The sequence below is a fragment of the Bactrocera neohumeralis genome, chromosome 5 (assembly GCF_024586455.1).
Source record: "Bactrocera neohumeralis isolate Rockhampton chromosome 5, APGP_CSIRO_Bneo_wtdbg2-racon-allhic-juicebox.fasta_v2, whole genome shotgun sequence".
Taxonomy (NCBI): Eukaryota; Metazoa; Arthropoda; class Insecta; order Diptera; family Tephritidae; genus Bactrocera; species Bactrocera neohumeralis.
Window position 1 is genome coordinate 7,863,133 of NC_065922.1, and position 27,634 is coordinate 7,890,766.

The window sequence follows — 27,634 nt, forward strand, 5'->3', positions numbered from 1 at the left end:
ATAACCCTTTAAATTGTACATTTCATATGCATACAGACAAACATATGTACATATGTATGTATGTATATATGAATAAATATAAGTACTTGCAAATTGAGTGCTATATAGGTATGTAAGTATATATAGTATAGCAAATCGATTGTTAAGTATTTTCAAGGCAATTAACTTAAGACTTTTTAGATAATTTTGTTCTCTGCTTTTGAAGTCTCTAAACGACTTGGCACAGAATACAATAATAAGTAAACAAATTCGTTTTTTCCACCCGCTCGTAATCTGAGCACGAATTGCGTGGCTGTGAAATATAAAATAAGTATATTTATATATATTATATGTATATAACTAAATATGTTTATAAGTGGTAAAAAAAAAATCCAAATAATTAAAAGCAAAGAAAATCGCCTCTTAAAAACTGATGTTTATATACAAATCTTATGATCATAAACATACTTGCATACATACATACTATTTTACATACTTATTTTAATATGTATGTATTTATGTATGTTGGTTTATTTATTTTTATATTAGCATGTCTGTGTGCTTATTATAATGATATGAGGAGGAAGTTGCCAAGTTGCCGCACGCGATGATTCACTTCACCTTAGCTTCGCGCTGAGCCCAACTTCTATTTATACGCAGATTGTGTTTGTCGTTGTTATCGTTTTGTTGGCTTACCTATTTATTGAATCGAACGAAATTGAAATGCACAGACAAATATGAATTTGTGTTCAATTCGAAGTTCCTTCGCGAGATTGACGTTTTATTATTATGCGAATTATTTTTAGCTCTTCGAATTTTTGCTTTTTTGTCATCACACCACATTAACGATTTCGTATTCGCATTCACAATCGATCTGGCGAGCATCATAACTACCGTCGCATTAATTATAAACAAATTTAATAAAAATGTAAAAAAAAGTTCTGACTTTGCAAAATTTAAACAAAATAAAGTACTTTTGTTATTTGTTTACACAATGCAAGAACAAAAATATTTGACTTTTTATGCGAAGTAATTACAATTAGCTGCGCACGATTGATGATACATCTAATTACGAGTACTTCGGGTGCTTCATAGTTATTTTAATTTTGGCAAGTCTTTAAGGTGTTATACATACATTTATTTTCCAATATTATTTTAATTTTTATATTAGAATAGTTTGAAAAAAACTCAATTGGAAATTTCAAGTGTAGCCAGGCCTTTCTTTTCTTCTGCTTCCACTTCGGGTACTGCGTCGAATACTTTCAGAGCTGGAGTGTTTTCACCCATTCGGACGACATGACCTAACCAGCGTATTCGTTGTCTCTTAATTCGTTGAACTATGTCAATGTCGTCATATAACTCGTACAGCTCATCGTTCCATCGAATGCGATATTCGCCGTTGCCTATGCGCAAAGGACCACAAATCTTCCGCAAAGTCTTTCTTTCGAAAACTCGTAACGCGGACTCATCATATGTTGCCATCGTCCATGCCTTTGCACCATATAACAGGACAGAAATAATGAGTGACTTATAGAGTGGGGTCTATGTTCGTCGAGAGAGTTCTTTACTTCTCAATTGCCTACTCAGTCCGAAGTAGCACCTGTTGGCAAGAGTTATTTTGCGTTAGATTTTGACGCTGACATTGTTGTTGGTGTTAATACTGGTTCCAAGATAAACGAAATTATCTACGACTTCCAAGTTATGACTGTCAACAGTGACGTGGGAGCCAAGTCGCGAGTGCGACTACTGTTTGTTTGATGACAGGAGATATATCGTCTTGTCCTCGTTCACTACCAGACCCATTTGCTTTGCTTCCTTATCTAGTAGTCTAGAGAAAGCAGAATGTGAGGCCAATGATATCAATAACATCGGCGTACGCCAACAGCTCTACACTCCTATAGAAGATAATACCTACTCGATTAAGCTCTGCAGCTCGAATTATTTTTCCAGCAGTAGATTGAAGAAGCTGCACAGTAGAGAGTCGCCTTGTCTGAAACCTCATATGGTATCGAACGACCCGGAGGGGTCCTTCCATCTTATGACGGAGCTTTTCGTGTTACTCAACGTCAGTTTGCACAGCCGTATTAGTTTTGCGGGGATACCAAATTCAGACATGGCGGCATAAAGGCAGCTCCTTTTCGTGCTGTCGAAAGCAGCTTTGAAATCGACGAAGAGGTGGTGTGTGTCAATTCTCCTTTCACGGGTCTTTTCCCAGATTTGGCGCATGGTGAATATCTGGTCGGTTGTTGATTTGCCAGGCTTAAACCCACACTGATAAAGTCCAATCAGTTTGTTGACGATGAGCTTTAATCTTTCACACAATACGTTTGATAGAACTTTATATGCAATGTTGAGGAGGGTTATCCCACGGTAGATGGCGCAGACTGTGGGGTCTCCCTTTGTGTGGATTGGACAGAGCACACTCCAATATCAATCGTCGAGCATGCCTTCGTCCGACCATATTCTACAAAGAAGTTGGTGCATGCTCCTTATGAGTTCTTCGCCGGCGTATTTGAATAGCTCGGTCGGCAATCCAACGGCCCCGCCGCTTTGTACTTCTTCAAACGAGTAATTGCTTTTCGAACTTCTTCGTGGTTTCGCAATGGAGCAATCGCTTCATCCTCATTGATTGGGGAATCGGGTTCGCCTTCTCCTGTCGCTATACTTTCAATGCCATTCAGCAGGCTGGAGAAGTGTTCGCGTCAGTCACTAGATCGCCTCTGGGAGTTCTACAAGATTTTGCTCCGGTCTTGAAACCTTCTGTTAGTCGCCGCATCTTTTCGTAGAATTTTCGAGCATTACCCCTGTCGGCCAGCTTGTCAAGCTCTTTGTACTCACGCATTTCGGCCTCTATCCTTTTTTGTCTGTTAATGCGGCACGCTCCACTCTTCAACTCTCGGTATCTGTCCCATCCCGCAAGTGTTGTAGTCGATTGTAACGTTCCGAGGTAGTATGTTTTCTCTCCACTGCGACACTGTGTCATCATCGTACCTCATCGGTACCAGCCTCATCGTACCAGCTGTTCTTTCGCCTTTTTTGAAAACTAATGGTTTCGTCTGCAATTGCACATAAGGAATGCACATAAGCTTGGAATGCCGAACCACATTGGCATAATGAAATTGAAAGAAATAGATAGTCTAAAGCAATAAGCAAATTGAATTCATAAAATTTTGATATTTTCTATATTTCATGTATATCCCTTTCTAAATTATGATTTCATTGATCATAATAGTTTCAGAGGTTGCTAAGAGCTCAATACAGGTCGCGTATTTCAATGCCCGAGTGGTGATACTTAGCTAGAGCTCTTCTCCTCTTCAATAGCAAATATTTCTGTTTTGGATTTTTCAAAATTCACGAAAGTTCAATCGTAACATTTCCCTCAAAAGCATCAGCGTTTCCAAATCGCTGCACAGATACTGTACGCACTTGCAAAAATATTCACAGCACACATTTTTATTGCGATTGCTTACACATGTTGCACACTTTGTATCGCAAAAACGCTTGATGTGGGAGTTGAGATGCACTTGAGCTGACAGTAAACAAAAAAAAATATTTTGTAATTTCATAAATGTTTATTAGCGGCTAACTTTAAAGCGCGCCAGCAAATACCTGCACATACATACTTACTTATGTTAGGACTGTGCGAAGTGTGCGCATATCGCCGAATTAGCACATAAATCAAATAATCTCAGTCATGTTAAACGTTGCATATTGTACTTAGTAATGATTTTTCGTGTTTGTCTACAACGGTTTGTGAATACCAATCGCAGAAACGTCGTCGAATTAATTCAATAAAACTGTCACGAAAACTCGTTGGCCAAAACTCGTTGACCATGAGCAAGCGCGGCTTGCAATCGAGTGCGAGCGTGAGCGCGATCTTGGCCGACGGCGCGTTGACATGTTTGACGTTAATATCGGTTAGGTTTCAATGCATGCTAGTTGACATTTCGGCTTTTTAGACCTAAAAGCTTTGCGCCGAAGTTAACACAGTCTATGGTTCGGCATAATTCACACGTCGTCAGCTGGGCTTGCTGCAACAGGGCAGTCGTGTGCCGACTGCTGCTATGAGTGAATAGACAAAGAAGGTCGTTTAGGACAATTACCGATTTTCAAAGTGCGCCGCTGTTGCCAGAAATGCTCTGTGAACATAAACCGTTATTTGCTGACGCTAATGCTGATGGCTTATGCCAGTTTGGAGGGTGTGCAGTTGAGTATGGGCAGGGCACATTTTGATGTGATTGTGTTGTCACAAATACCGCAAAATTGTTTGATGTAATTTAATTCCGTGAAATTTCAATGTCTAAATTTTTAGTATAAAAAATTTCATATTCACAAATTTCCTAGCTTAAACTGTACTTTTTGTTTTTTTTTTTATTCTTTTATTTTTCAGCGCAAAATTAAATACAAGTATGCTGCGTTTTTAGTTTGATTACTTGGCGTTCGTGGTCTTTAATTGCTTTCAATTAAATGCGTGCGCTTGCCAATTTCATAAATGTACTTACATACTTACAAACTTACATACATATGCACAGACATCATACTCTTATATGTAAAGTTAATTCCATAATGCAGCATTTCTCCCCCCTTCACAACCCCTGTAACACAATTTCTCTATAAGCGAAGTTGTGAACTGCATCACTGTGCCTATTTTGCCTTTCTCCTTTGCCTTCTTTCTCTTCTCTTGCAGTCATTGCGCTGCATTGAAAGTAAAACTTTTTTTGTTCGTTTCCTTTGCCTATTTTCGCTTTCGTTTTTCTTTTGTTTGCATATTATTTATATTGTATGCCCTTTCCGGCGTTTAATAGGCGCATCGGCTGTGGGGTTAATAAAAATTCTGAGTGCGCATGCGCAAATGATTTTTGCCCATTTAACGCTTGCAATTGAAATTGTTGCTCAGTCCTTAGTCACTTTTGCTATTGTGGTTGCTTTTCCACAAATTTGCTTCTTCTATGTGAGGGTTATGTACACACAAATGTATATATGTATATATAAATGTAGAAAAATATATGTATGTAAAAATTCATATTTATTTATGAATGACTTGTTATATGGTAGTATACCATATGTTCACCATGGGGTCAATGGCAGCTGATATAAAATAATTTCGGTCATGTTGGGAAATTCTGGGCACATTTACATATGTTGCGGGATATTTGCATGTATCTATTAATATTCATATAAGTTTCATGTATGTTTTTATATACATTAGATATATGCTAATGAAATTTAATTAAAATAAATTGAGTTAGTTCAGAATAGGAAGCTGTTAGAAACAGGCATACATAATTTATTTCTCCACCAACTTCCATCCCTATGTAAGTACCAAGGGTGTGCCATTTCCAAAGTTTTTGGTAACTTAACACTTTAGTCCTTAACATTTATTTCAAGCTTTACTCAAATAATTTTTTTATTTTCTATTTAAATTGATTTTCCGTAAATTTCTTCAATGTTGTAATATTATAGTTTGGTGAGCTGAAATTGGAATAACTCGAACGTTTTACGAAGAGTTCCTGAGCTAAATTTTATACTTATGGTATTCCAAATCCTTTCTATGGCTTAAGCGGAAATTTAGGCTGAAGGCTTAGTGGATCTAAAGCAAATAAACTTAAACAAAATGTGAAATTATCTGCTCACCGAAGGGTAAGTCTATAAATCTATTGGTTGATGCAACGTGTGAGAAGTGGGGCTGTCTTGTTGAAACCAAATTTGCCGATATCACGAGGTTCAATATCAGGCATCAAATAGTTGGTTATCATGGCGCGATAATAGTTGCCATTACCGGTCCATAAACCACACCAAACTGTAATTTTTTCTGGATGAAATGACAGTTCTTCGATCTCTTTAGCTTGCTTTTCGTTCCAAATGCGGCAATTTTGCTTGTTTACATACACACTGAACCAGAAATGGACCACGTCGCTGAACAAAATTTGGCTCGAAAACAGCGGATCTTCTTGGCACTTTTTAAGAGCCCATAGAGCGAAGCGATATCCTTTGGGAAGGTCGAACTGCTTCAGTTCTTGCACAAGCTGTATTTTGTATGCTTTCAATTTAAGATCTCGACGAAAAATTTGCCAAGTCGTTCCATACGTCAGTCCGAGTTGCTGCAAACGGCACCGAATCAACTCTCCACGATCTTCGTGTACACTCTCAGCTACGGTTGCTATATTTTCTTCACTGCGTGCTGGACTTGGTCTATTCGTTCGAATATGTATCCTCAGTGAGCCGAATATGTTGACCATAAGTTGAGCGAAGCGCGCGAAACACATTCTTTACAGAACATGAATTTCTGTTAAAAAGTTAAACGATTTGAAAGCGTTGTTCAGGCGTAAGTTTTTCCATGATGAAATGTCAAACAATACTTAATATAAATTACATGACAGCTTGACACGACTCACTTGTGATCTGTCAAAAAAAGGCTATTGAAAAAAGTACCTCTACCTTGGATCAGCCTGTAGTTCCCCATACAATGACTTAACAGTTGTTTGGTCTAATCAAACATCAAAACTTCGAGGATCTAACTAAAATTTCGGGTAAAATTGAATTTTTTTCGACTGTAGGTCATTGTATGGAAAATATTTTCTACTTAAGAATTTTGTATAGGTTGTATACAAGGAGAAAGTCGGAAACACTACAGCAGTGGAGTCTGCATCCAAAGCAAAGGTAGGAGTTACTGCAGCAGGGGGAACCGTTTTAAGCGCTTTCGGAGATCGCGTGTAGCTCGAAAAATATTTAGTTTTTTTCTCAACAAATTTTACACTGAATTCTTAAAACATCTTTATAGCATTGACAGACGGCAGCGTTAAACCAGATTAATTGCATTTTTCGGGATTAATTCAGGAGTTACCACAGCTAACTCCGTTGCTGAATCCAAAAATAACTCTCAAAATTTTAGGGAGTTTGTGAGATTTTCGTTGGCAACATTGTTAAAAATGACCAATTTTCATCTATTGTGAATGAAATACAAGCAACCCTGACAGCTGTTTATCAAATTCTCAATATAATATCAATAAAACTTCTATGTTATGATGCAGTTTTAAAAATAATGTGTTGATATGCTTTTGTAATAAAAAATGGTTTGGTAAAAATTGGTCGGCTAACAACCGTAATGTTTATCTTCTTTCAATTTTCATTGAAAATATTATAAAAAGGACAATGAGCTGTTTATGAGAGTTTCAAACTCGCATAGCTGCCGTCTGTCACCTACAAATTTGGATCTGATTAAGTGCTCAGTTAATCCGGATTAACGCTGCCGTCTGTCAAGGCTATTAGTTTCACTTTTAAAAATTGGCCAAAAATCGCTATATTTTAAGCTGTCATACAAGGTATCCGCCTTAACAACACTGGCAACAGCTGATATGGAAAAATCTGCTGAAAATTGGTTACAATTGTAATTATATTCACAATAGATCTCTGCTATTATTTACGAACCAATTCACAATTGACTTTTTGGTCAACTTGCAATACTACTTTTTAAGTCGTGAGTATTTCAATAAAGTGTTTTTTAAAGCATTTACGATAGTCGAGCCTCTTTGTCTTTTTAGCGTGTGTTCTTTTGACACTCGCTTGCAGGCGAATCGTCGCTATTGCCATACTAACTTGTCAATCGCCGTTTTATGCACATAAAACAAATTTGTGCGTAAGATTCGTAGCCGTGGGGAGCTCGGTTATCGTTATAGTAAAAGAAACATATAAAAATACACGACTCTACTCAATGAAACCCACTCATGCCGGAAATTGTACATAGAACGTGTTTAATTCACAAATGATCGCGACACTAAGGCTTTCCTATACTTCTACGCAAAGTGTGTGAGCTTATGTATTTACATACATACATACATACATATATATGTATATGTATGGATGTGCTTTGACTTAAGCACAGTTCGATTTCGATTGTACGAGCGCGACTGGCTGTCTGTCCGGTTTTTGGCTGCGTACGCCAGAAACTGCTCGGCGCTTTGCGTGCGTATTTCTTAAAAAAAGGCAAAATAAAAGAAGAAAAAGAACTTAGATCAGTGATCCAATTGAAGATAGGAGGCGCAGTGTTGGTAAAGCGTGCATAGTGAGGTCGAAATTTTCATTCATAGATTTTGTACGCATAAGCAGGAACACTTCGGCAGGGTATTAGAGATTGATGCTTTTTTTGCTCTTCAAAGAGCGCTTATTTATTACTGACTTATCTACCCTAAAAATGTGTATATTTGTAGTAAATTTATATATGTATGTATACACGCACGTTAAACTGTATATTCTCTTCGAATTCTGAGCACTAAAAATTTTGCCTAACAACACGTAGGTTCGCCTGAATTATGCGAGTAAAGCAAGCTTGGGAGGACGCGCGCACTTTACTTTCAGACAGTGTTTGGGTGGCTTAAACCGACTGGCCCGTTGTGGTCACTGGTCTCGCTCTGTACTTCATTCATACATATAATGTTTGTATGTATGTATATCAATTAGTATGCATGTTGGTTTCTAATGTCAATTCATTATTGAATGAACCGTATATGGTGGCTTGGCGATTTCGGAACTGGCTCTAACAAGTTCCTCAAGACCCACGCGCCACTCTCGGCAAGGCGATGACGCATTCAATATTTAGCGGATTATTAATTTAATTTCTTTTGTAATTTGTACTTCAACATTCAAGTGGCTACAATAAGAAGAGAAAAACTTTGGTTCAAAATATTTTTATGTTTTGTCTTATGTTTCTTTGCTTAATTTAATTTGCAATTTCCGCTTTTGAACATTGAATACAGCCGCGTAATGGTTTTGGATTTTTTAAATAAGTTGAAGCATGGCTACAAATTGAATTTAAATTAAGTAAGTTGAAAATGCTTGCTAGAATATATTTTGGGTTAAAGGGTTGCCATCTTTATTGAACGGTACTATAAATAAAAAAATTTCGATATTTTGTCTTACCCTCGTTCACTGAAAGACCATTTGCTTCGCTTCCTTATCTAGTCTGGAGAAATCAGAAGTAAAGGCGCGGTTGTTAAGGCCAATGATATCAATAAGTTTCATCGGCGTACGCCAGCCGCTGTACACTCTTATCGAAGATTGTATCTGCTCGATTAAGTTCTGCAGCTCGAATAATTTTCCCCAGCAGCAGATTGAAGAAGTCAATCGAAAGAGAGTCGCCTTGTCTGAAACCTCGTTTCGTATTGAACAACTCGATGAGGTCCTTCGCGATCCTGACAGAGCTTTTGGTATTGCTCAACGTCAGTTTACACATCCGTATTAGTTTTGCGGGGTTACCAAACTCAGGCGTAGCGGTATAAAGGCAGCTCCTTTTAGTGCTGTCAAAAGTAACTTTGAAATCCACGAATGGGTGGTGTGTGTCGACCCTCTTTTCACGGGTCTTTTCCAATATTTGGAACATGGTGAATATCTGGTCAGTTGTTGATTTTGCAGCCTGAAGCCACACTGATAAGGTCCAATCAGTTTGATGACGATAGGCTTTAATCTTTCACACAGTATGCTCGATATATGTATGTACATTTTACATGCGATTTTGAGGAGACCTATCCCTAGGTAATTAACGCAGATTGTGAGGTCTCCCTTCTTGTGAATGCTTTGATGTTCTTCAGATGGGTAATTGCTATTCGAACTTCTTCATGATCCGGCAATAGAATGTCCGCTCCATCATCATCGTTTGGGGAATCGGGTTCACGATATCCTAGTATTATGTTCTCACTGTCGTTCAGCGAGTTGGAGAAGTGTTTCCTCTATTACTTCAGTATGCTCTGGTCATCAGTTATTAGATCACCCCTGAGGGTTCTACAAGAGTATGCTCCGGTCTTGAAACCTTCTGTTAGTTGCCGCATCTTCTCGTAGAATTTTCAAGCATTTCCTCTGTTTCGGCCTCTCTTTTTTGTCCTTAAATGCTTCTCGCTTTCCTCTTCAATCGTCGGTGTCTATCCCATCCCGCACGTGTTGTGGTCGATTGTAACGCTGCGAGGTAGGCAATCTCTTCTCTCCACTGCGACACGGCGCTCCTTAACGAACCAGCTGTTCTTTAGCGCTTTTCCGAAATGGCAAATCTACTGATATTCTCCTTCTCTGGAAAACCCTCTATCTTTTCGATTTACGGTAGCTTAAAGGTGAAAATAGTTAAGAATATTGTCTTTCGTCATTGTTTAAATTTGTTTAACTTGTTAGAAAAAGCTTTCTTGTCAGGCAAAGTGGGCGAAATACAGTTAATGTTATATCTTTGTCTTCTCAAGTTCCCATATTTATAAAAGAATGATAAAAACTTCGTATATGTTTGCACTTGTATTGCATTTAGATTTACATAGGTATATGCTTGCATATTTACATATACTTAGAAATTATTTATTTTTTCTAAGCCATTACTTAAACAAATAAACCGCCATTGTTAACCTAAGCTACACATGTACTTTGTGTTAATTTTATGCAAATTATATGCGATTTCGAGTTTTATCTTTATTTACATTCCTACTCAACTGCAGGCGTCACATTTTCCATGTATAACATGCACATAGTATATACATACCATGCGTGTATATAAACTAATGCATATTTATTATTGGTGTTAAGCGAACTTATCATCATGACTTATTATAAATACAATTTTATGAGAATAACTGACTTCAATAAATAATTATTTCACTTTTGTTTATTTTCTTTCAGAACGATAACGGAGACACGTCTCTTTGGGCTCTTACAGTCGCTTTGTAAGTACAGCAAATGATCTCTAAAGTTTATGTATATAAAGGGCTTAAAAGGGGCCCCGCTGCTTTGGTGTTCTTCAGATGGGTAATACCTATTCGAACTTTTTCATGGTCCGGCAATAGAATGTCCGCTCCATCATCATGTATATGTACATTCATATATACTTAAGAATGTATGTCTATAAAAGTATATAAATGTTTTCATTACATAAAGTATGTACTATATATACTTGTATGTATGTAGTAATTACCAAGCCGCTTTGATGCCAGCAATTTGAATTGCATTGAAAATTATGAACTTGGAATTACTTGAAATTATGTACTTGAAATGCACAATCTGATGCCCCTTGCCCTCGCTCACACTCAAATGCGTGTGGACGCTGCGATAATTGTTGGCTTTATGGCATTAGAGCTCCGAGCAAAAGAGTCTGTGCTGCATTCATTAATGCTCTGGGAACTTCTACTTAATAATGAGTTAGTTTTACACTGAATTCTTTGTTATGAAATGTTAATATTTCCATAATATAAATATGTATAATGGACTTATTATTAATTCTCATATTATAAATTCTCAAGCTGAAAAGTACACCATTGACTCACTTTCATTTCATTATTGAGTTAAGATATTTTTAAGAAATCATTTTGTAGACTTTCTTTATCAAATAAGAGTTCAAAAAATTCTTTAAGAAACTACTCAAAGATTGATCCTGTTTTATTGTTATTTTTAACTCTTAGCCGAATCGTCTAACAAAGCACGTCCTGGGTTAATGATCTTCTTAGAACTATGATTAATTTTAACTTCCGCATGATGTACTTATAAAAAGTTGATACAAAAGTCCTTGCGTATTTCTAATCAAACTTCAATTTATTTCTTTTTATAAATATAATGAACTCAAGCTCCCAGCCATCAAAGATGTGTGTGGTCTAGCGTTGCCCTGATGAAAGACGTAGCTCTATCTGTTGATCAGTTATGGTCGTTTTTTGTCGATTGCTTGCTTCAATCTCATTAGTTGTTGACAGTAAAATGTAGAATCAATCGTTCGACCAGGCTGGAGCAGCTCATAGTGGATGATTCTTTTCCCATCCCACCAAACACTCAACATAACCTTTCCAGGCGTCAATCCTGGCTTTGCGACCATTTGTTAAGCTTCACCACGTTTAGACCATGATCTTTTTCGTACATTTTTTTCGTATTTGATATATGTACATACTTTTCGTCTCTCGTTGCCATTCGCTTCAGAAATGGTTCGATTTCATTTCGTTTCAGCAAAGAATTGCAGAGTTTAATTCGGTCCATCAAATTTATCTCAGACAATTCATGTGGTACCCAAACGTCGAGCTTCTTTTAAAAGCCAGCCTTTTTTAAATGGTTCAAAACCGGAACCTGGAAAATCAACAACCGACCAGATTTTCACCATGCGCCAAATCTTGGAAAAGACCCGTGAAAGGAGAATCGACACACACCACCTCTTCGTCGATTTCAAAGCTGCTTTCGACAGCACGAAAAGGAGCTGCCTTTATGCCGCGATGTCTGAATTTGGCATCCCCGCAAAACTAATACGGGTGTGTAAACTGACGTTGAGCAACACGAAAAGCTCCGTCAGGATCGGGAAGGACCTCTCCGAGCTGTTCGATACCAAACGAGGTTTCAGGCAGGGCGACTCCCTATCGTGCGACTTCTTCAACCTGCTGCTGGAGAAAATAATCCGAGCTGCAGAACTTAATCAAGCAGGTACAATATTTTATAAGACTGTACAGCTGCTGGTGTATGCCGATGATATTGAAAAGAAAATCTCTCTCTCGGCGAACAAAAACCAAACTCTATAAGTCACTCATAATTCCCGTCCTGCTATATGGTGCAGAGGCCTGGACGATGACGACAACTGATGAGTCGCATTCGATGGAACGATGAGCTGTACGGGATATACGACGACATTTACATAGTTCAGCGAATTAAAAGACAGCGGCTACGCTGGCTAGGTCATGTTGTCCGAATGGACGAAAACACTCCAGCTCTGAAAGTATTCGACGCAGTACCCGCCGGGGGAAGCAGAGGAAGAGGAAGACCTCCACTCCGTTGGAGGACCAAGTGGAGAAGGACCTGGCTACACTTGGAGTATCCAATTGGCACCACGTAGCGAAAAGAAGAAACGACTGGCGCGCTGTTGTTAACTCGGCTATAATCGCTAAGCGGTGTCTATGCCAATTAAGAAGAAGAAGAGTTATTTTTTTTCAACTTCCCCGAATTAAATTTTTTTTGGTTAAATGAAGCTTAAAATCTCACCTTTCCAACATTATATGGTATGACACAATGTGATATTGACAAAATACGAAAAGCCTTTTTCGACTATCCATTATTAGCAAAGGCTCTCGAAGATAAGCTGTCATTTATCTTCTCTAATTATTTTGAAAGCCTCGTTGTCGTTTCTTGCTTATTGAACCCTTCCCACATTTATAAGAAATATATTAATTTCTGATTGATTTGCCCTGTATGGAGCCGAACCCCTTAACATAGGTTCGATTAGGTTTGATGGCTGATCCAAAGATCGCACTTTTACTACTCCATGCAGTCCTTTGTGATGCCATAAAAACAGAACTACTGTAATTCGAAACTATACGTCAGCAAAGCGGTTTGTGGTTAATAAAAAAATTGCTCAGGCGTTTAATTTCTATTCCCACCGAGCTCATGCCTCTATATCCACCAGCTCATTGGGATATCTGAAAGTGTGATTTCGCAAGCGCGGGACATTCAAGATGAATGTGCTAAACCCACTTTTAGCTTAAACACCTTCTAATATCAGATATAGTCTTAAAATATAATTCCTTCGTAACCTAAATCAGCGACACTCCCTTTAATGCAACGTTCACCTAGTAATCACCAGAGTTGCAATCAGTGCGCACTCAATTCAAACATACATATTTACATACATACTATATATGTACTGTATAAAAACATAAGTCTGCCCGAAGAAAAGGGAAAAGCCGGAAATTCCTGAGGCAACAGGCTAACTAACTGTCACATGCTCAAGTCAAATATGTGTCAGTACGAGCACCTGTAAATCCATAAATCTCTACATCTGTAATGAAGACAGTAAACCAATTAAGCTCATGGACGGACATACATTTGTGCACTTACAGACAAGCGCATATGTGTGTCTTCCATGCCGGCTACACGGCTTCACAGTTGAGGAGCCACACATAGGTGTCATCTAAATAATCTGAAACTTCAAGTCCAAGTATGGAGATGTAAGATATCGCATAACTTGCACCCCACTAGACCGCCGCGCCCTCCAAATGCTCCAGACCGTGGCGATGGCGTTGCAAAGAGTGCCCCGAGGCGGCGTGTGCGGCTTGGCAGGTACGCTATTTAATTGCAAATATGGCATTGGAGTGGCACTGGATGCCGCATCAAGTCGTCCAGTCAGCGCTGCTGTATCGTCATCTAGCGACGTTGTTGTCGTCGTCGTCGTCGGTGGCTCTGCTGCCACATGTAAGTGGGTATCGACATACAAGCATACACTTGTTTGCGGCGTGTGGCAAGTGGCCGTGTGTGGCGCGTCTATGCGTCTGTTATGCGATACTTTGGCCGCCGTCGATGATTGTGTGCCATTGTGTCACGCCTCCATGATGGGACGCGCAATTACGGATGCGCACAGCACATACATACATACATACATATATGTAGCTTGTTGATACTGTGCTCAGCCGTTTGACGCCTGCATCTTTGTCCTCCTCATCAACATTTGGCGCTTTCGAGTTTCCAGTTTACGCGCTAGCTCTCTTGCTCTTGACAACACCATTGCGGGCTCGGCTGTGTCACCGCAATTTCATAGCTGCAACTTGTATTAGTGTGGCCCGAGTCTTTGTCTCGACTTTGTCACCTATAAAAAGCTGTCGAAGGCGAGCATTGTACACATGGAAGATGTCACGCTTTGTGCGGCAGCGTGTCGAAAATGGTACTTGAGAATAAGGTCGTTTCCTTGCTCTGTTGTTCTGAATCTTACAGTTGTCAACTGGACTAGTGTTTCGCTCATTGTTGTTGTTACGGTTGTCTGAATTTGCTGTTTTTCTTTTTTTTTTATTTGTTTTTGTTTTTGTGCTGCTGCTCGTGTGTTTGTGCAGTTGTGTTCGTTTAATCGTGCGCTGTCTACTTCATCTATGGATGTTCTCCTATTCGTATTCCTTGTATCCATTTCGGTTCCATGCAGTCGGTCGCCGTCTGAGCAACCGTGCCTAGCACAGTACAATAGCAACAAATATGGACAAGTGTAATGTTACCTTGTTAGATAAACACAGTGATGCATTTGAACATGAAGGCATATTTATAACTGTATATGTGTTTGTAGGTGCTTGTATGTATGAGTGAAAATGTTGCCAATTAATCATATTGTATTATTCTTGTTGTTGTTGCTTTTAATACACTTATGCGGTGTTCTATATTGTGTGTTATTAGTGTATTTAATTATAGTATTTTTTATTGTTCATGAATAGTGCTATTAGGGTGGTCAGAAGATAATGAAGTCCAGAAAATTCAATATATTACTTTCTAAACTTTTACTCTCGACCTAATTACCACAATAATTCAAAAAAGAAGAAATAAAAAATTACAATTATTTTTTTTCTTTGAAGAATCAAAATTTGTCCTTAGGACTAAAAAGGGTTTTGTTTCAGAAAAAAATTTCATGTAACTCAATAAATGTAGGTAAATGAGATATTTACCATTTAAAAAAGTTTTTTTGAAAGAGTTGAATTTAAAAAAAAAGGTGGGACCAGAGCTCTTTTCAATTTTCATATCACGATAAAATCTAGACAAATGAGATTCCTGTTAATAAACTGTACCTTATTTTAAAATAAACGGTATTAAAATTATATAAATAAGATTAATTCCGTTTGATTTAAAATAGGTTAGGTTAGGTTAAACTGGGAGGCAATAAGCCACGCATATACCAGTTTTGGTCCTTTGCGATACTAGATGAAGTTCAAGCTCCACTGTTTCCGTGGTGTCCTGCTCTAAACATTTCCTGCAGTCTTCTCGATCTGTCAGCCCCAATCTGCGGGCGTGTGCCGCCACCAAGCAGTGACTAGTTAGAATTCCGAACATTTTCCTACAGTCTCTTTTACAGAGTGCCATTAGAAATTTTTTGTGTAATTCCCATCTACTGTTTTGCATATTACTTTTGCAGTCTTGCATTTAGGTAGTTCGCTCCATCGTGTTTTGATTTTTCTTACCATGCTTCTGTCGAGATCGTAGACAATGCATGGGTTTCCCAATGTTTATCGTATTTTCGGTTGTTAGCCGCACACCATTCTCGGCAATTTCGTCCACTATTTCATTGCCCTCGATGCCTTTATAGACTGGCACCCAGTAGACGTGAAGTTGCTTTCTTCTGGCAACATTTTCACTGCTTCCCAAGCCACTTCTGGCCAATATGCGATACTGCTTTGCATTACAGGTCAGATACACGGCTTTCGCAGTAGCAAAGACCTTAGCTTGAAATATACTGCAGTGGTCCGGCAACTTAAAAGGTTGCCTTATGCCTAACTCTGGACAATATATTCCAGCACCAACTCCATCCTCCATTTTCGAGCCATCAGTATAGATGTTTAGAGTGTTGCTCGTTGCATACCTTTACGCCAGCCATCTTTTCCTATGTTTACTTTGAATCTTTTTTCCCAGTTGAAAAGTGGGGTCATGTAGTCGGTGTTTGCCCAACCGCCATTACCCATTGAGCTATTGCCGAAGGTTTTATGTGTAAATTTCCCTGCAGCCAGTAGTCTTCCCGCCGATTTTGCTGCGCAGTTTTCAGCGAAGAGGTCTATAGGTGACAGGTATAGTACCACTTCAAGAGCCGCCGTTGGAGTTGTTCTTAAAGCTCCCATCATGCACAGCGCAGCAAACCTCTGAACCTTTTCCATTGATTTGGTTGGGTTTTTATTTTTTTCCTACGGATCTTCTCCAGTTCTGTTGTTTTTATTCCCTAAACAGGGTATTTTAAGGAAACATCGGCCACCGTATAAATGGTATATGTGACCTGGTCTACGAAAAGGGAGCTAACGTGCGAAAACAAGTTATGACTTTTTGGATTCTATCACGTGAAAAAGCATCTCATCTTCCATCCGAATCAACTAAAAAGTGAAAATTGATTTTTTGACACCTAAGCCCCCTTTCCGTAGACCAGGTCACATATATTAAAGGTAATCGCTAAAGTTAACCTTAGCCAACAATATAGTTTATATATTTCTGCGCTTCTGACAGACATAATAATATAATATCTATTAGTAGAGAGTCCAGACTGATGTTGCTGTAGATGCCTTCGTTGTTCTATGAGTTCTGAAATATAGCGAAAATAATACTGATTTTTTACAGGGTTTCAGAAATTTTCAGTAGTGTTTTAACGCACCTCAGTTTCCGAAATCTACTAACCACCCTAATTATAAATGATTATGACACACTTTTGATCTGTTAGTGTTGCTGAAAAAGAAGCAGCATGCCACCTTTGTGAAGCACTTTGTGGTTGGACCACACCATAGTCTATACATGAGCACAAACCTATCTATATGGTACACACTTATGAATGTGTATATATGTACATCTTAAACGCATAAATGTATGTATGTATGTATATTTGCGTGGCTTTTATACTACCTTGACTTCAGCTTTAGTTCCATAAATAGCTGCAAGTCATATTAATATGCGCATGAGAATACTAAGTTAATGAGAGTATTAGAAGTCGGGGTCACAATTTCAGTATTCTGAAAGGCTTTAAGTAACTTATAATTAGTTTAATAAAGTACAGATGTGGCTAGTAATAATATATAAATACCTGGTTTGTTCTCTCAAAGTCCTCAAAGCAATTATGGCGTATAAAATAACTGTTGGATCCAACTCAGAGCGAATAATAGAGACGAAAAGTCTGTTTGCACTACATAGAAGGCTAAACTTTGTTAGGTGGAGTTTTAGAATTTATTTAAGTCGTTTATTGATTGAAAAATTTTTGGTGTGGTTTTTGATCATTTTGATACAAGCATTTGAACGCTTACTTCAATTTGCCATGCTATAAAAGCCTCGGCTTCAGATGGCCTTTAGTGGTGGCTTTAGTGAATTTTAGTTTTTACGTTTTTGGCTCTCATGTTTGGACCGCTACTCGCTAAATTGTTGGACAGCTTCGGTTAAATTTGTTCAGAAGGTGAAATCGGGGTCTGGTTGTGGTCTGGCTGTCTTGGAACCAGCATTAAAACCAACAATAATGTCTGCCTCGAAATCCAACGCAGAATAACTATTGCCAATAGGTGCTACTTCTGGCAGAGTAGGCTATTGAGAAGTAAAGTTCTCTCTCCCAGAACAAAGACCAAACTACACAAGTCACTCATTATTTCCGTCATGCATAGTACCGAGGGATGAACTTAACAACATCTGATGAGTGGCGCTACGAATTTTCAAGAGAAAGGTTCTGCGGAAAATTTATAGTGCTGTGTGCTTGGCAACGGCGAATATCGCAGTCGATGGAACCATGAGCTGTACGAGATATACGACGAGTTTGACAGAGTTCAGCGAATTAAAAGACAACGGCTACGCTGGCTAGGTCATGTCGTCCGAATGGATGAAAACACTCCAGCTCTGAGTATTCAGCGCAGTACCCGCTGTGGGACGCAGGGGAAGAGGAAGACCTCAACTCTGTTGGAAAGACCAGTTGGAGAAGGACGTGGCTACACTTGGAATCTCCGATTAGCGCCAAACAGGGAAAAGGAATAAAGACTGGTGGCCTGTTGTAAACTCGACTATAACAGCGTAAGCGGTGTCTACGCCAATAAAGAAGAAGAAGAATGGGAATTGATATTCGAGTTCTAATAAATTCGCTCCATTTACACTATTTTTGAATCGATTTTCAACGAATTAACTCTGCTCTCCACAATTAAATTCCTTGCTAAGCGAGTGCTTCAACGCTCTGTGGTAGGGTTCAGAGCGCATTAAGTCAAGAATGATTCATGATAATAATCGTGCAAGCGGCTTAACGTAGTCAACGCATAAAAACCTATAATTTTCAATTTATAGCACATGCCAAAGTGCAACGATTTATGTTCGAGTGTTTTTCAAACCGCCGAGTGCCGAAAAATTCTTAGCAACGCGCAAAGAATCCACAAACACTTAATTTCATAAATATTTTTTTTTGCAATATTTTTGTTTTACTAATCTCCAATAAGGTAGTACAGCGCAGAAAACAAGTAACGGACTAATAACTTGGCTAAGGCCCGCCTTCTAATCCGATCTCCCGAGAGATAAGCTAACTTAAGCAGCACAACAACAAACAGCGGATAAAAACCGAATGTCACAATGTCGTTAAGGTGGCAGCGGTTCAAAGCTGACAAACAACAACAACAACAACTTATCGTAGTACAATAAATTAGGTAACCTTTGAGAATGAAAAAGGTGGGAAGCCGTAAAGTACATAATGACGAAAAAAGCGAAAACGAAAAGTGGGAAACGGTGTTTGGAGTTGCGTGCACCAACGTTCATACATACGTATGTATTTGTGTATGTATGCACACAAACACTGAAAAAGCCACAAGTTCAAGGTCAACTGTGGTTTTTTCCTCGTTTGTTTATTTGGCTGACCGTCCGTGCATGTGTTCAAAATTTGACTTAGTCGCGCATGCGCTCGACAACAAAGCAACAAAAACATGGCACGTTGGTTGCTTGTCCGACGTTCGAAACAGCTGCGGGGCTCTTAACCCAAACTCTTCACCATGAGTGCCATAAAGACGCTCAGTGGCCAACGGCCAACGCGGTGTTGACAGCACACACGTAGCAAGTAGTGTTTGAGCAACGGCAAGCAGAGTGGCGAAGCGCGCATGCAAACGCTGTCTGTGCTTGGTCGCCGATACAAGGCAGCTCAGGTAGCCGCGAAACGCATTTGAAGCGTTTAAGAGTTATTAGTGCGCGCCGCAATGCTGCACAAATCTCTCTAACAACTTGTGTGTGTGCAAATGGCTTCAATTGAAGATATGTGTACACATACATGAATATAATTGTATGTCCGTATGTATGGTTATTCATGTTTGCGCTTAACGCACTGGGAAGATTGTTGCTGATTGCTGCTGCTGTTGCTTGTGGTCAAGATCGCAGCGGCAACGGCAGCGGGCGTGCCCGCGACAAGACGCCTCATGGCTGCTGCGCTGCCGAGGCTTCTCGAGTGATTATAAATGCATTTGGCGCCAAAGCTCTTAAATGTGTTATTTTTTTCAAAATGACATTCTTTTCGAGTTTAAAAAATGTATTTATATGAAAATATTATTTAGTGATCATTTCAACGTATTTATGTGTGAATTGCTGTTTCATTATTATGTAATTTCCTTTGTTAGTCTATTTTATACATTTTACATTTTACACGAGCTTTGTGTGCAGCTTTTAAATTTATTATTTGTTTTGCTCAGTATTTATATTTAAGCTTATTTACATTTTTAATTGAATGCCTCTTTACATATTTGCATATTTTAGTTAAAGAGACACTTAGTAACTTGTATATATAAGTATGCCATTACAAGCTTCTGGCAATCGGTTTGGAAGGTATTGGATAGTCGAAAAAGTCTTTTCGCATTTTGTCAATAGATGCTGTTGCAGTCGTATATCTCCAGTACTACCAATCACATTGTGTCATACCATTTAATGTTACAAAGAGATTTTAAGCTTCATTTAACCAGAAAAAAATTTAATTAGGTCAAGTTAAAAAAAGTTACAGCTGTTCAAAAATGAGTGAAAATAATGAAGAAATTCGCTATATTTTGAAATTTTTGTAAAAAAGGGAAGAACGCCACGCAAGCCACCACAAATATCATTTGTGAAGTTTACGGAGTTCGTACAGCACAACAATGGTTCGTTCGCTTCCGTGCTGGAAATTTCGAAATTTCAATTTACACTGATGGAATAATGTCTCGAGCGGAAAAATGTGGTCAACCAAAATGGTACATATTTGTTTATTTATTTATTAGTATAAATTAAAAAAAAAAAAAAACAAGTAAGGAAGGGCTAAGTTCGGGTGTCACCGAACATTTTATACTCTCGCACGATAAAGTGATAATCGAGATTTCATTATCCGTCATTTACATATTTTTCAAATACCGTATTTGTGTAAAGTTTGATTCCGCTATCATCATTGGTTCCTAATGTATATATTATACAGAGAAGGCATCAGATGGAATTCAAAATAGCGTTATATTGGAAGAAGGCGTGGTTGTGAACCGATTCCACCCATATTTCGTACATGTCATCAGGGTGTTAAGAATATAATACATACCGAATTTCATTGAAATCGGTAGAGTAGTTCCCGAGATATGGTTTTTGGTCCATAAGTGGGCGAGGCCACGCCCATTTTCAATTTTTAAAAAAAGCCTGAGTGCAACTTCCTTCTGCAATTTCTCCCGTAAAATTTAGTGTTTCTGACGTTTTTTGTTTGTCGGTTAACGCACTTTTAGTGATTTTCAACATAACCTTTGTATGGGAGGTGGGCGTGGTTATTATCCGTTTTCTTCCATTTTTGAACTCTATATGGAAATGCATGAAGGAAACGACTCTATAGAGTTTGGATGACATAGCTATAGCAGTTTCCGAGATATGTACAAAAAACTTAGTAGGGGACGGGGCCACGCCCACTTTTCCAAAAAAATTACGTCCAAATATGCTCCTCCCTAATGCGATCCTTTGTGCCAAATTTCACTTTAATATCTTTATTTATGGCTTAGTTATGACACTTTATAGGTTTTCGGTTTTCGCCATTTTGTGGGCGTGGTACGTGTACCAATCATCATGATATCTTAAGTTACAGCTTGCAACCTTCTTATGACATCCGGATTTCAACTCTACTCGTCACCCTGATCACTTTGGTATATATAACCCTATATCTGACTCTTTTAGTTTAAGGACTTACAAACAACCGTTATGTGAACAAAACTATAATACTCTCCTTAGCAACTTTGTTGCGAGAGTATAAAAATAAGGTATAATGTGATTAGAATACCTATTAAGTCCGACATTACAAGTTTCTAGCACTCGGTTTAGAAAATAAAATAAATGTATATTTATTTACACTAGACCTTTGATCTTTAAAAAAAATTGAAAATTTAATAACTAACAATCATTGTGAAAACAATAGATAGTCTTTTATTAGGCCTCTTAAAGCCTTGTCTAAAAATAATCCGAGTATTACAATTTTCACAATTTAGTCTCTAAATATGCTCAATTTACCATATAATAGAGCAATTAACCATTAATTACCCAATTAGTGTTTAATTCAAAATATATTGCTCAAGAAGTGCCCACGCAATTGAGTTTAAATTAAATGGGAGAAATCGAAAATCAAAGCGAGAGTTTATTGTATATAAATTATAGAAAAATCCGTTCTCTATCGTCCTTCTTGGCTGCATAATTGGGGAGTTTTATAGTTCCATGCTAGTTGTAGAGACGTTTTGATAATTTTGTGGACAATTTTTGGTCTGCAGACTTTATGAGCCATTAGGCAACACATAGTGAAGAAGTGTCTTTCTATTTAAAAAAAAAAGGCACTCTGTCAAAAAAGTACTCGGAAACTGTTAATAAAACGCAAAGTATTTAATTCTTCATCAATATTTATTTTGTCAACTTCAAAGTAATCACCACCAGATGTAGTACAATTATGACAACGATTTTTCCAGTCCTCGAAACTCTCTTCATAAGCAGCTTTTGTGATGGCCAGATGCTGATTATTCAGCGAATTTTGTTTTATCTCTTCGAATAACTTAAAACGAGTTGCACGAAGCGGCAATTTCAATTTGGAGAACAAAAAAAATCACCTAGAGCCAAATCTGGAGAATACGGTGGTTGATCGATTGCAATCATTGCGTTTTTGGCTTTAAATTCGGTCACAATCGTGGCTCGATGGGATGGTGCATTATCATCGTGTAAAATCCATGAATTGTTCTTCCACAATTCCGACCGTTTATGACGGATGTTCTCACGCAAACACCGCAATACGGTCAAATAGAATTTCTTATTGACCGTCTGTCCATCCCACGGATATCAAAAAAAAAAGAGCATCACTTTGATTTTTGAGCGCATTTGGCGTGGTTTTTTGTTTTGGTTTCAGCTTGTTTTTCCCTCCATTCCGATGATTGTTGACTTGTTTGCATGTGAAACTCATAAACCCATGTCCAAACGGCAGTTATAATGCTCTCCATGAATGTGGGATCGGAATTCGCACGATCAAGCATGTCCAAAGGGACTTGTTTACGGTACTCCTTTTGAAAAAAATTTAGCTTTATCGGTACGAGTTGAGCAAGAACGTGTTTTATACCCAAAATATCCACTAAAATCATTCGAACGGACTCGCGAGAGATGTCGAGCTATCTTGCCATCTTTCGAACCCTTGCCTGACGACTTTCAAGCACCATATCCTTTCCTCCTTTATATTTTCATCAGTTGTAGAGATCGAGGGTTGTCTATATAGGTGAAAACCCATATCTCCGGACCTACTCGACCGATTTCAACCAATTTCGGTAGGTAATATTGTCCTGAGATTCTTATATCAACAACCAATCAATGTATCCGGATTAAACTTTGAACGAAGATTGCGTTTGATCATTATGAGCAAAGCAATTCAAGCCTCCAGATAGCGAATATATGGACCGCAGTTCCTATTGTGAACTTTTTATCGAAAATATCAGCCATTCTGTGATATATGTATAATAATGAAATTTGTAGCGAATCCTTTTCTGTTAATAGTATGCCTGATGTGTTGAATGGAATGGAAAGATTTTAGAACTTTCGGCTGACTTTACTTCATAAAGCAAATTTGATTGTAATCCGTTCACGATTTAGTAATCAATGTTGAATTCTTTCGCAACATTTCTTAACGTTTGCCATCACTTGCAGATACTTCCCCGGCCTTAATTTTGAAAAGTTGAAAACTTATGAAGTTTCCAGTTAGATCCGACCTTGGTCCTTCTTTATGCTTAAAACATAATCTATTACGTTCAAATCTTTCATCTTTGCGTTCAAACCATTTGGTGCCCTCAATGATACTACTTATGTCTGCTATGCTTTTTGTGGACAGCCATTCAAGGTTTGGTTCCATGTATTCTGTTCCATGTATTCTGTGTCTAGATTGTGTTAGAGCTGGACATTCACAGAGAAAGTGGAAAACTGTTTCCTTATTTCTTTCTAGCTTTTAGCTTCAGCAAATATTGTTATATGTCAAATTTTTAGCGCGTGTTCTCCATAAGGCCAGTGCCGCGGTATAGTAGCTGTAAGTATGAACATTTGAACATGAAGTTTTTGGTTCTAGTCGGATTATACTTGGGCCGTATCTGCTTCGTTATTTTGTAGTTGGTCATTGATTTCCATCCGCACTGATCTGTGAGTACAAAGCTCTTTTTTGATCGTTCCCAGCGGACATGTTATTAAATCCGCTTCGGATTCATCTAAAGAGGTTCCTTGTTTGGCCAACTCGTCTGTAGAAAAAATGTAATTTATTATTCACAAAAGATGTTTCGAATGTCCTCGAAACCTATATTCAACATAAAGTTTTATAATTAAACATATTTTCTGATTTTAAATGACTAATTTTCTTGTGACGGCCACTGTACGCACATATTTATTTGGTCTTCGTGGAATCTGTGCTAGTTAGCTCTTTACGATTTATTATGCGTCTTCTGGGTATTTAAAATCTAGAAGGCCAATATTCAGATATAACTTTTGTCAATTCTATTTTAACATAAATATTAAATTTTTAACAGTTTGGCTTTTGAATTAATTTTACATAATTCATGAAAAGTTGTGTTAAATATAGATTATGAAAAGATTATGAAAATTATATATATTTACATATTGTCAACGGCAGTTAGTTAAAAAAAAATAAATAAATAATGTGAGAAGCATATACTATATGTTGGCAGTAAATAAACTTAATTTAAAGTACCAAAACTCTACACAAATGTTATTGAATTAATTAAGTGAGCTTTCGTGTGCTCGGCACCACCCCTCTAAAACACACACACACAGAGTTTCTGTTTTGCGTGAAAAGTAGACCTCGTTTAAATTGAAGTTTTAAATTCATACATTATTGAAAATTTATAAATGAAGCATGTTAAGTCGGTACTTACATACACACCTTCCTCAACACCGGCACGAGCTCATTTTACAACTTGGATCCTGTTTCGCGCTTCGTGCGAAATTTTTATGCCTTTCAGCCGAAAAAAGTGAGTCAGTTAATAAAAATGATTAATTTTGTGGTATAAATGTCACACTTCACAACGAGTTGTTGTTAAATTTTTCTCGGTTTTTTGCTTTCTTAACGGCACTGCTATGGCATGTGCACACCTGGTTGCACACAAATGAGGTGTAAATTATTTATTGATTTTTGGTTGGTGTCGGACCTGATTTTTTATTTATAGCTACGACTTTTTATTTTTTTATTTATACCACTGATTCTTTCTTTTTGATTTTGTTGTTTTATACAATTTAATTTACATATGAGTGGCTTAATTGGGGAGCCAAGTGAGTGCCTTGTGTGTTAATATATGTATTTCACGGGAAAATAAAAACTGTTGGGACAATTACATGTTTAACTGATAAAGGATTTTGATTAAATGGTTGAAAATATTTTTTCTTAAAAAGGTTTCGAGTTTTTTTTTAGTTTTGTTGAATTTTAAATAAGTCTATGCATGTAATTAGGTCTACGAGTTAGGAAAACATTGAAGAATCGTTTAAAAAATTCTTCTATTTAAGGGCAACAGCTTATGATATTGCTTTAAATACAATACCTTCTCGTACGCTTGAACTTATATAAATGATGATTGAATGTTTTGCTTAAATCAAATAAATTTTTTTGGATATTTTTGTTTCAGATTTGAGTTAGTTTATTTCATGAGTTCGTAGTGAATTCTAATTGCTCAGCATTAGCTTACATTCAAAATGCAGTCATTTCGAAAACAGATCAAAAAAAGCGATGGTTCTCTGCTTATGTTTCAATGCTTGAGCTCTGACCTTTTTGTCTCCAACTTTTGTGCAATCGATAGCTGATAATGTCAACACGATGTTTAACTTTTGGAACAATGTATCATATTAAGAAGTTGAAAATGGGTTTATTGCGTTTGAATTCTACCTTTTTAGGCATTTCAAAAGTGAAAAAAGGATATCTGTTGGAACCCTTTAAAACTGGCTAATTAATTTTTTTGTTTGAAGTTTCCTTAACTGGAACTTCAATTTTTATCAAAAATATGTGTTTGTTTACTTTAACGGAGCCGTAAAATACTTTCTTTTTTCATTTTGAAATCCTTAGAGGTACTTTTTTCAATAGCCTTTTTTTGACAGATCACTCGTGAGTCGTGTCAAGCGGTCATGTTATTTCTATTCAGTATGGTTTCAAACTTCCGTCTGAACAACGTTTACAAATCGTTCAATTTTATTACGAACACTTCGGGAGCAGATATTTTCCCGTTTTGGGACGCTCGATTGGCCATCAAGATCGTTTGATATCACACCGTTAAATTTTTTCCTGTGGGGATATGTGAAGTCTAAAGTCTATGCGGACAATTCCGCTTCAATTCAGGCCTTGGAACAAAAAATCACGTGTGTCATTCGACAGTTACTGGTGGAAATTTCTCGAACGAGTTGTCGAGAATTGAACTCAACGGATGGACCATCTGAAATGTAGCTGCGGCCAACATTTCAAAGAGATAATGATCAAAAAATTAATGCCAAATTAATGTTTTCTGTTTTTTTTTTTAAGTAGGGAACCTCGAAACTATCATCCTTTTTTCATCCTACTACATAAGTTTGCATAATAAGTGTTGGGTCCAAAATTTTGCGGAAAAGTGACCTACTCTCAAAAATTCACTTTCGTCCAAGTTAATCGAGGAATAGAACTTCTCCATGAGTTCACTTCAATCTGATGTTTAGGCAGAATCAATATCATAAAATATTACGAGGTAGTGGTCAATTGGTTCAGAGATTGAATCTCTATATTAGGTAATAATCTTTCATGTAGAAGCTTTGTTAAATAAAAGAGCTATGCAGGAGGACTTGAGTTTGATCGGTGAGTTTGTATGTCAGCTATATCCTATATTGTACCGATAACCGAGTAAACCTCAAAAGAGCAGCATCTTTGGAAGAAATAAACGTGTGCAAAATTTTAGATCGATTTCGCCGATGTTGCCTTTTGGGTGTTTCAAACTGCGTGTCGAATGTCGATATTAATATACCCTGCTCGGGGTATGAAAAAAACCTATAAATAAGTAAATAAATAACATGCATTTCATTCTAACGACTTTCCCAGTTCACTTAAGCAAATCGATTCTAAGAAAATGTTCTTAAAAACATTGTAACACACAAACAAAACACTGAAAACACTCAGCCTTCGTCTACATCCGTGTCTGCCAATCAAAAATTTATGGCTCCCGCTTGTCAGCCAACGACTGTGTGAGCATTCGTACTGCGTTGCGGCAAGTCTTTTGTACAAAATCTGCATAAGACCAATTCATCGAACATATTTACCTATCACAAAACATATCTCTAGAAATACGCGATTAACACTAAAAATCATTTAACTTCAATTTATTGCCATTCAATTTACAATGTTGTTGTTGGAACTTTATATGAATGCTGTGTTGGTATTGTTGTTATTGGCATTATGATTGCAAGATTTGATGGCCCGCAGCATACTTTATGTGCATGTGTCTAGGTGTGAGTGTGTGTGTATGTGTGCGTTGTGGCCGGAAGGCAAACGAAAAGCGTCAAAAGCGTCCATTAAAGCGACGCCTAATGCTCTTTGAATGAATATCAGAATCAACTAAGTATCAGCGCCGAGCGGCAGGCGGACAAGCAGTCAAGCAGCCACCGCAGTTTGTTGAGTAAATGTCAATTCATTGCCAATTCCAAAAGCCGGGCTCATAAATCACCAGCGATTTTTTTATGAAATCAATTGTTGTTGTGTTAATTT

At 37.7% G+C, this 27,634-nt stretch overlaps 1 protein-coding gene across 1 annotated transcript in view; it reads left to right on the forward strand.

The window, feature by feature from the left end:
• Positions 1-27,634, forward strand: part of LOC126758295 (GAS2-like protein pickled eggs) — a 171,690-nt gene that overhangs the window by 23,970 nt on the left and 120,086 nt on the right. The window contains 1 exon segment of the mRNA XM_050472516.1: positions 10,627-10,670. The gene's annotated coding sequence lies outside the window, so the exon portion shown is untranslated.